Below are 11143 nucleotides of genomic sequence, written 5' to 3' on the forward strand. Positions count from 1 at the left end.
GCGAGATTCCATAGGCTAAACGTGAGAGGCTGCAGGGTCGACTCAGAGAGGTCTATGCATGTGAGAGGCTGAAAGCAAGGTCGACTCGGAGCGGTCTATGCATCAGGCGCGCTTGGGGCGACTACCAGTGCCAACCCCTTATCCCGCGACGCGTCCGACAAAGAGAACGTTCCAAGGCGGCAGAGGAGGTTACCAGCCGAAGGATGCAGTAGCGATAACAGGTATAGTTCCGCGGCGGCCGAGAAGACTCACCGCATAGGAATCGGGATGCGAGGCGAAGGATGCGCCGGGAAGGCCCCGACGACTAGGAAGAGGCTGCAGGGCCGCCTCGGAATGGTCCAAGCATCGGACGCGATTGGGACGACTACCAGTGCCAACCCCTTATCCCGCGATGCATCCGATACACAGATAGTTCCAACGCGGCCGAGGAGCCTCACCGCATATCAATCAGGGTGCGAGGCGAGGGATGGGGCGGGAAGGCCCCAACGGCTACACGGAAGAGGCTTCAGGGCCACCTCGGTATGGTCCAAGCATCGGACGCGCTTGGGGCGACTACCAGTGCCAACCCCTTATCCCGCGATGCGTCCGATACACAGAAGGTTGCAAGGCGGCCGAGGAGCCTCACCGCATAGCAATCGGGGGTGCGAGGCGACGGATGCGGCGAGATGGCCCCAATGGCTAGACGGAAGAGGCTTCAGGGCCGCCTCGGAATGGTCCGAGCATCGGACGCGCTTGGGGCGACTACCAGTGACAACCCCTTATCCCGCGATGCGTCCGATACGAAGACGGTTCCAAGGCGGCCGAGGAGCCTCACCGCATAGCAATCGGGGGTGCGAGGCGACGGATGGCCCCAACGGCTAGACGGAAGAGGCTTCAGGGCCGCCTCGGAATGGTCCAAGCATCGGACGCGCTTGGGGCGACTACCAGTGACAACCCCTTATCCCGCGATGCGTCCGATTCGAAGATGGTTCCAAAGCGGCCGAGGAGCATCACCGCATAGCAATCGGGGTGCGAGGTGGGGGATGCGGCGAGATGGCCCCAACGGCTAGACGGAAGAGGCTGCAGGGCCGCCTCGGAATAGTCCAAGCATCGGACGCGCTTGGGGCGACTACCAGTGACAACCCCTTATCCTGCGATGCGTCCGATACGAAGATAGTTCCAAGGCGGTCGAGGAGCCTCACCGCATAGCAATCGGGGTGCGAGGTGGGGGATGCGGCGAGATGGCCCAAACGGCTAGACGAAAGAGGCTGCAGGGCCGCCTCGGAATAGTCCAAGCATCGGACGCGCTTGGGGCGACTACCAGTGACAACCCCTTATCCCGCGATGCGTCCGATACGAAGATAGTTCCAAGGTGGCCCAGGAGCCTCACCGCATAGCAATCCGGGTGCAAGGGGGGGGATGCGGCGAGATGGCCCCAACGGCTAGACGGAAGAGGCCACAGGGCCGCCTCGAAATAGTCCAAGCATCGGAGCCTCACCGCATAGCAATCCGGGTGCAAGGGGGGGGATGCGGCGAGATGGCCCCAACGGCTAGACGGAGGAGGCCACAGGGCCGCCTCGGAATAGTCCAAGCATCGGACGCGCTTGGGGCGACTACCAGTGACAACCCCTTATCCCGCGATGCGTCCGATACGAAGATAGTTCCAAGGCGGCCGAGGAGCCTCACCGCATAGCAATCGGGGTGCGAGGTGGGGGATGCGGCGAGATGGCCCCAACGGCTAGACGGAAGAGGCTGCAGGGCCGCCTCGGAATAGTCCAAGCATCGGACGCGCTTGGGGCGACTACCAGTGACAACCCCTTATCCCGCGATGCGTCCGATACGAAGATAGTTCCAAGGCGGCCGAGGAGCCTCACCGCATAGCAATCGGGGTGCGAGGTGGGGGATGCGGCGAGATGGCCCCAACGGCTAGACGGAAGAGGCTGCAGGGCCGCCTCGGAATAGTCCAAGCATCGGACGTGCTTGGGGCGACTACCAGTGACAACCCCTTATCTCGCGATGCGTCCGATACGAAGATAGTTCCAAGGCGGCCGAGGAGCCTCACCGCATAGCAATCGGGGTGCGAGGTGGGGGATGCGGCGAGATGGCCCCAACGGCTAGACGGAAGAGGCCACAGGGCCGCCTCGGAATAGTCCAAGCATCGGACGCAGCTTGGGGCGACTACCAGTGACAACCCCTTATCCCGCGATGCGTCCGATACGAAGATAGTTCCAAGGCGGCCGAGGAGCCTCACCGCATAGCAATCGGGGTGCGAGGTGGGGGATGCGGCGAGATGGCCCCAACGGTTAGACGAAAGAGGCTGCAGGGCCGCCTCGGAATAGTCCAAGCATCGGACGCGCTTGGGGCGACTACCAGTGACAACCCCTTATCCCGCGATGCGTCCGATACGAAGATAGTTCCCAGGCGGCCGAGGAGCCTCACCGCATAGCAATCGGGGTGCGAGGCGAGGGATGCGGCGAGATGGCCCCAAAGGCTAGACGGAAGAGGCTGTAGGGCCGCCTCGGAATAGTCCAAGCATCGGACGCGCTTGGGGTGACTACCACTGCCAACCCCTTATCCCGCGATGCGTCCGATACGAAGATAGTTCCGAGGCAGCCGAGGAGGTGGGGGATGCGGCGAGATGGCCCCAACGGCTAGACGGAAGAGGCTGCAGGGCCGCCTCGGAATAGTCCAAGCATCGGACGTCCTTGGGGCGACTACCAGTGACAACCCCTTATCCCGCGATGCGTCCGATACGAAGATAGTTCCCAGGCGGCCGAGGAGCCTCACTGCATAGCAATCGGGGTGCGAGGTGAGGGATGCGGCGAGATGGCCCCAAAGGCTAGACGGAAGAGGCTGCAGGGCCGCCTCGGAATAGTCCAAGCATCGGACGCGCTTGGGGCGACTACCACTGCCAACCCCTTATCCCGCGATGCGTCCGATACACAGATAGTTCCGAGGCAGCCGAGGAGGTGGGGGATGCGGCGAGATGGCCCCAACGGCTAGACGGAAGAGGCTGCAGGGCCGCCTCGGAATAGTCCAAGCATCGGACGCGCTTGGGGCGACTACCAGTGACAACCCCTTATCCCGCGATGCGTCCGATACGAAGATAGTTCCCAGGCGGCCGATGAGCCTCACCGCATAGCAATCGGGGTGCGAGGCGAGGGATGCGGCGAGATGGCCCCAAAGGCTACACGGAAGAGGCTGCAGGGCCGCCTCGGAATAGTCCAAGCATCGGACGCGCTTGGGGCGACTACCACTGCCAACCCCTTATCCCGCGATGCGTCCGATACACAGATAGTTCCGAGGCGGCCGAGGAGCCTCACAGCATAGCAATCGTGGTGCGAGGTGGGGGATGCGGCGAGATGGCCCCAACGGCTGACGAAAGAGGCTTCAGGGCCGCCTCGGAATGGTCCAAGCATCGGACGCGCTTGGGGCGACTACCACTGCCAACCCCTTATCCCGCGATGCGTCCGATACACAGATAGTTCCGAGGCGGCCGAGGAGCCTCACAGCATAGCAATCGGGGTGCGAGGCGAGGGATGCGGCGAGAAAGCCCCAACGGCTAGAGGGAAGAGGCTTCAGGTCCGCCTCGGAATGGTCCAAGCATCGGACGCGCTTGGGGCGACTACCAGTGACAACCCCTTATCCCGCGACGCGTCTGATACACAGATAGTTCCAAGGCGGCCGAGGAGCCTCACCGCATAGCAATCGGGGTGCGAGGCGAGGGATGCGGCGAGAAGGACCCAACGGCTAGACGGAAGAGGCTTCAGGGCCGCCTCGGAATGGTCCAAGCATCGGACGCGCTTGGGGCGACTACCAGTGACAACCCCTTATCCCGCGACGCGTCCGATACACAGATAGTTCCAAGGCGGCCGAGGAGCCTCACCGCATAGCAATCGGGGTGCGAGGCGAGGGATGCGGCGAGAAGGACCCAACGGCTAGACGGAAGAGGCTTCAGGGCCGCCTCGGAATGGTCCAAGCATCGGACGCGCTTGGGGCGACTACCAGTGACAACCCCTTATCCCGCGACGCGTCTGATACACAGATAGTTCCAAGGCGGCCGAGGAGCCTCACCGCATAGCAATCGGGGTGCGAGGCGAGGGATGCGGCGAGAAGGACCCAACGGCTAGACGGAAGAGGCTTCAGGGCCGCCTCGGAATGGTCCAAGCATCGGACGCGCTTGGGGCGACTACCAGTGACAACCCCTTATCCCGCGACGCGTCCGATACACAGATAGTTCCAAGGCGGCCGAGGAGCCTCACCGCATAGCAATCGGGGTGCGAGGCGAGGGATGCGGCGAGAAGGACCCAACGGCTAGACGGAAGAGGCTTCAGGGCCGCCTCGGAATGGTCCAAGCATCGGACGCGCTTGGGGCGACTACCAGTGACAACCCCTTATCCCGCGACGCGTCCGATACACAGATAGTTCCAAGGCGGCCGAGGAGCCTCACCGCATAGCAATCGGGGTGCGAGGCGAGGGATGCGGCGAGAAGGACCCAACGGCTAGACGGAAGAGGCTTCAGGGCCGCCTCGGAATGGTCCAAGCATCGGACGCGCTTGGGGCGACTACCATTGCCAACCCCTTATCCCGCGATGCGTCTGATACACAGATAGTTCCGAGGCGGCCGAGGAGCCTCACCGCATAGCAATCGGGTTGCGAGGCAGATTATTGGGAAGGGAACCCCCTGGGATGCGGCTCAAGCAGTGCCCAAAGGGACTGGAATGCGGAATCACATCGAGAGACCCAAATGCTATACGAGGGCTCAAATCGAATTATCGATTTGGCCACGACATGGACGCATCGGAACGACTACCTTTGCCGAACCACTCGCAATTGCATCCATACCGAAACCAATAGACATTTCCGTTAGAGCCCTCGCATAGCATTCGGGAATCTCGCATGCCCCTCTAAATCGACCAATGCTGGCGCTCAATGAAAATCCGAGCGCTACCACCGTTCGAGCGCCAGCATTGGTCGAGTTAGAGGGGCACGGGGGAGAATGCTCCAGTCAACACCTCCCCTATATAAGTTATTTGTCCGATTCTCGCACAACCGTAGTCTGCCTCGTCGAATCAAACAACGGTCCCAGATTCCGACTTCCGTTCCGTAGAGACCCAAAAGCTAGATGGAGGCTCGCAAGAAAGAGAGTCGGCACATAGCAATCAGGTTTCTCGAACGTTTAGGGACCGAGCTCACTTGCGGATAGGGCAAAATCCGCCAAGCAACCCAAAAGCTAGACGGGGGCTCGAATCGAATCGCCTAGGCGGCCACAACAACGACGTGTTAGATCGACTACCAGTGCCAAACCATTCAGCAAGACTAGTTTGTGTCGAGGCCGGATAGAGATTCTCAGAGAGCGCCCGCATAGCATTTAGGAGACCTGCCGCGTCCCTCACACTCGACAAATGGTGGTGCACGTTTATAAATCCGAGCGATCCCAACCCTTTCAAGCACCAACATCGGTCGAGATAGAGGGGCACGGAGGGGGCTGCGTGAGACAACACAGTCCCCTATATAAGTTATTTGTCCGATTCTCACACATCCGAAGAATGGTCATCAAATCGGACAACAGCCCAAACTTCCGACTTCCGTCCCAGAAAGCCCAAGAGCTATCTAAAACGTTCATGGCCGGAACTCGATCGCGGCTATACCAGTCCGCCAAGCAACCCAAAAGCTAGACTGGAGCTCTAGTTGAATCACCTCTGTGGCCACTGCAAGGACGTGTTGGAGCGACTACCATTGCCGAACCATTCCGCAGGTCGAGTCCATACCAAGGCCGCATAGAGATTCACGATGAGCTCCTGCATAGCAATCAGGAGACTTGCCGTGTCCATCACAATCGATAAATCCTGGTGCAAGATTTTTGCATCCGAGCTCTCCAACCAGTAGAGCACCAGCATCAATCGACATAAACGGGCACGGGGGGAGGATGCTCGAGAACACTACCTCCCCTATATAAGTTATTTGTCCGATTCTCAAGCAGCCGAAGTCTGGTCATCGAATCGGGTCAAAGACCACAACTTCCGACTTTACCCACAATGCAAGTCATCGAATCGAACATCGGCCCCCGAGTCGGACTCCATGCGTATGTCAGGTCATCGGACCCAAATTCTGCCTTCCTGCGCATGGCGGGCCATCAATATCAACTCGGTCATCGGACCCAAACTCCGCCTTTCTGCGTATGGCACGCCTTCAAATCGGTCATCGGACCCAAATTCCGCCTTCCTATGCATGGCGGGCCATCAACATCAACTCGGTCATCGGACCCAAATTCCGCCTTTCTGCGCATGGCACGCCATCAACTCGGTCATCGGACCCAAATTCCGCCTTCCTGCGCATGGCAGGTCATCGGACACAAATTCAGACCTCGCGAATATGCATACGTATCGAATCGGTCATCGGACCCAACTTCCGACTTCATCCATACTGTAGGGTCTCTGAGGTTGGCGCGGTGCGCTCAACCCGGGGAGTCGACCCATCGAAGCATACACCTCCCCTATATAAGCTATTTGTCCGATTCCCACACCTGTGTAGTTTGCACCTCTGACCAGGACATCGACCCCAACTTCCGAACTCGACTGCAACGACGGCACCAGCGCCTTGGTGCGCACCTTGCGACGCACAGTCCCAACATTCGCCTTCCTGCACATGGCAGGTCATCGGACCCAAATTCCGACCTCGCGAGTATGCCTACATATCGAATCGGTCATCGGACCCAACTTCCGACTTCATCCATACCGTAGGGTCTTTGAGGTTGGCGCGGTGCGCTCAACCCGGGGAGTCGACCCAACGAAGCATACACCTCCCCTATATAAGCTATTTGTCCGATTCCCACACCTGTGTAGTTTGCACCTCCGATCAGGACATCGACCCCAACTTCCGAACTCGCCTGCAACGACCGAACCAGCGCCTTGGTGCGCACCTTGCAACGCACAGTGCCAACATTCGCCTTCCTCAACATGGCAGGTCATCGGACCCAAATTCCGACCTCGCGAGTATGCCTACATATCGAATCGGTCATCGGACCCAACTTCCGACTTCATCCATACCGTAGGGTCTTTGAGGTTGGCGCGGTGCGCTCAACCCGGGGAGTCGACCCAACGAAGCATACACCTCCCCTATATAAGCTATTTGTCCGATTCCCACACCTGTGTAGCTTGCACCTCCGATCAGGACATCGACCCCAACTTCCGAACTCGACTAAAAAGACCGCACCAGCGCCTTGGTGTGCACCTTGCAACGCACAGTGCCAACATTCGCCTTCCTACACATGGCAGGTCATCGGACCCAAATTCCGACCTCATGAGCATACCTACTAATCGAATCGGTCATCGGACCCAACTTCCGACTTCATCCATACCGTAGGGTCTTTGAGGTTGGCGCGGTGCGCTCAACCTGGGGAGTCGACCCATCGAAGCATACACCTCCCCTATATAAGCTATTTGTCCGATTCCGACACCTGTGTAGTTTGCACCTCCGCTCAGGACATCGACCCCAACTTCCGAACTCGCCTGCAACGACCGAACCAGCGCCTTGGTGCGCACCAAAAGTGCGCACTTTTGGTGCGCACCAAAAGTGCGCACTTTTGGAGGGCACTTTTTGGAGGGCACTTTTCTGCGCTCCAAAGGTGCGCACTTTTGGAGGGCACTTTTTGGAGGGCACTTTTCTGCGCTCCAAAGGTGCGCACTTTTGGAGGGCACTTTTTGGAGGGCACTTTTCTGCGCTCCAAAGGTGCGCACTTTTGGAGGGCACTTTTTGGAGGGCACTTTTCTGCGCTCCAAAGGTGCGCACTTTTGGAGGGCACTTTTTGGAGGGCACTTTTCTGCGCTCCAAAGGTGCGCACTTTTGGAGGGCACTTTTTGGAGGGCACTTTTCTGCGCTCCAAAGGTGCGCACTTTTGGAGGGCACTTTTTGGAGGGCACTTTTCTGCGCTCCAAAGGTGCGCACTTTTGGAGGGCACTTTTTGGAGGGCACTTTTCTGCGCTCCAAAGGTGCGCACTTTTGGAGGGCACTTTTGTGCACTCCAAAGGTGCGCACTTTTGGAGGGCACTTTTCCTGCGCTCCAAAGGTGCACACCTAGGTGAGCACCTTCGACCACACCTTGTAGCACACCAAACTCTGACTTTCGACTTCATCCGCAATGCAGGGTCTTTGAGGTTGGCGCAATGCGCACAACCAGGGGAGTCGACCCATCAAACCCAACACCTCCCCTATATAAGCTATTTGTCTGATTCTCATACATGCGTAGCCTGCAAGAGCAATTAGGACATCGACCCCAACTTTCGGCTTCTAAACGAAAACAAGGTCTTTGAGGTTGGCGCAGTGCGCACAACCAGGGGAGTCAACCCACCGAATGCAACACCTCCCCTATATAAGCTATTTGTCTGATTCTCATACATGCGTAGACTGCAGCAATGATTAGGACATCCACCCCAACTTTTGACTTCTTAAACAAGACAGGGTCTTTGAAGTTGGTGCAGTGCACACAACCAGGGGAGTCGACCCATCAAACGCAACACCTCCCCTATATAAAGCTATTTGTCCGATTCTCATACGTGTAGTCTGCAGCAGCGATTACGACATCGACCCCAACTTCCGAATTCGTTTGCATTGACCGCACCAAAGGTGCGCGCCTTGGTGTGCACCCTGGAGTGCACTTTGGTGCTCACCTCGGTGCACACTTTGGTGTGCACCAAAGGTGCGCACCTTGGAGCGCACCAAAGGTGTACACTTTGGAGCGCACCACATAGGGTCTTTGAGAGGTTGGCGCAGTGCGCACACCAAGGTGGGTGTTGAGGTGCGTGCCGAGGTGGGTGGGTGCTAGGGTGCGCTCCATGGTGGGTGCCAGGGTGGGTGCGTGCTAGGGTGGATTCCAAAGAGGGTCATAGGGTGGGTGCCAAGGTGGGTTGGTGATATAGTGGGTTCAAAGGTGGGTACTAGGGTGGGTTCCAAGGTGGGTCACAAGTTGGGTGCCAGGATGCGTGGGTGTTAGGTTGGGTGCCAAGGTGGGCTCCTGCGTGGGTGGGTGCTAGGGTGGGTTTCAAGGTGGACGCGAGGGCGGGTGCCAAGGTGGGTAACAAGTTGGGTGTTAGGATGGGTGAGTGCTAGAGTGGGTGCCAAGGTGGGTGGGTGCTAAGGTGGATGCCAAGGTGGTTCACAGGGTGGGTGGGTTCTAGGGTGAGTTCCAAGGTGGGTCACAGGTTCAGTGCTAGGGTGGGTGTCAAGGCGGGTGTCGAGGTGCCTGGGTGCTAGGGTGTGGATGCCAATGTGGGTCATAGGGTGGGTACTAGGGTGGGCTGCAATGTGGGTGCCAAGGTGGGTAACATGCTCGGTGGGTTCTAAATTGGGTGCCAGGGTGGGTGTGCACCCACCTTGCCCGAGGTGGGTGCCAAGGTGCCAGTGTGGGTGGGTGCTAAGGTGGATGCCAAGGTGGGTGAGAAGGTGGGTGATAGGTTGAGTGGTAGGATGGGTGGGTGCCAAGATGGGTCACAGGGTGGGTGCAAGGGTGGGTAGGTGCTAGGGTTGGTGTCAGGGTGGGTGGGTGCTAGGTTGGGTTCCAAGGTGGGTGCGAGGGTGAGTGTCAAGGTGGGTCACAGGTTAGGTGCTAGGATGGGTGAGTGCTAGGGTGCAAAGGTGCCAGGGTGGGTGCTAGGATGGGTCGATGCTAGGGTGAGTGGCAAGGTGGGTCCACAAGTGTCAAGGTGGGTGCCGAGGTGGGTGCCAAGTTGGGTTCCAAGGTGGGTGCCAACGTGGGTGCTAGGGTGCGTGGGTTAAAGGGTGTGTCACAACGTGGGTGCCAGGATGGGTGCGCACCCACACTGGCCAAGACGGGTGCAAGGTTGGGTTCCAAGCCCGGTCACAGGCTGGGTGCTAGGATGGGTGGGTGCCAAGGTGGGCACCAGGGTGGGTGCACCCACCCTGGCCAAGGTGGGTCACGGGGTGGGTCCTAGGGTGGGTAACGGGGTGGGTACTAAGGTGCGTGCCAAGGTGGGTCATAGGGTGGGTGCCAAGGTGGGCACCAGGGTGGGTGTGCACCAACCCTAGCCAGGGTAGGTCACGGGGTGGTTGTCGGGGTGGGCTTCAAGGAGCCAAGGTGGGTGGCAAGTAGCCAAGTTGCGTGCCAAGGTGGGTGTCGGGGTGGGTGCCAAGGATCCAAGGTGGGTGCCAAGGAACCAAGGTGGGTGTCTGGGTGGGTGCCGAGGTGGGAGCCAGGGTGGGTCCCAAGGTGAGTGCAAAGGTGGGTGCCAGGGTCAAGGTGAGTGCCAATGTGGGTTCCAAGGTGCCAGGGTCAGGGTGAGTGCCAATGTGGGTTCAAAGGTGCTAAGTTGGGTGCGAGGTTGGGTGTGAGGGTGGGTGGGTGCCAAGGTGTGCTAGGTGGAAGCCCGGGTGGGTCGGCATCCCATGGGTGTCGAGTTGGGTGCCTGATGGGTGCTTCTTGTCAAGTTTTAGTCGTCGGGACTCATTTCGAGCCTTAGAGGTCGTTTCTTGTCCGGTTGCCCTGTCTTCGACCTGGGAACCCAATTTTGGTCCTCGGGTCCCATTTTTTTTTGTCTCGCATCCCACTTTTGGCCTGTGGCCTTTTCGGGGTCGATTCTCGTTTTGGGCATCAGAGCATGTTTCTTCTCCTAAAACCCAATATTTGTTTATTAAGTCTCGGAACACATTTTTGTTCTCGTGGACCCATCATGGGTCTTGGAACGCATTTGTGGTCCTTGGGTCCCATTTTGCATCCCGAAACTTGTGTTTTGGTGCTTGATCCCTATTTTGGGTGCCCACCTTGCACCAAGTGCGCACCCGGGGCAAACCGAGCGCCTTGGTGCACCGGGGCAAGATCGAGCGTGCACCCGAGGCGCCCCGAACATGCACCAAGGTGCACTCGGCCCACATGTGAGCGCAGGTCGTTGCGCCCGAGGTGGTGTGTGGGCACCGCGTTGCAGACGGGACACTGCACGCACACGACGCCCCGTCCAGGTGCACGCACGTAGGCCGGGCCGGGTGCACACCCGATGCCCTAGCAAGGTGCGTGCACCCGGGCAGGGCTCACACTTGGCGAACGGGGCGCACTTCGCGAGGGAGGGTGTGCACCTCGACGGGGGTGGGTGGCCGGGGTGGATTCGCACGTGGGTCGCGGTTTGCTAAGTACACACTGCGACAAGCTCATAAC

This window comes from Cryptomeria japonica, unplaced genomic scaffold (genome assembly GCF_030272615.1).
Source record: "Cryptomeria japonica unplaced genomic scaffold, Sugi_1.0 HiC_scaffold_20, whole genome shotgun sequence".
Lineage (NCBI taxonomy): Eukaryota > Viridiplantae > Streptophyta > Pinopsida > Cupressales > Cupressaceae > Cryptomeria > Cryptomeria japonica.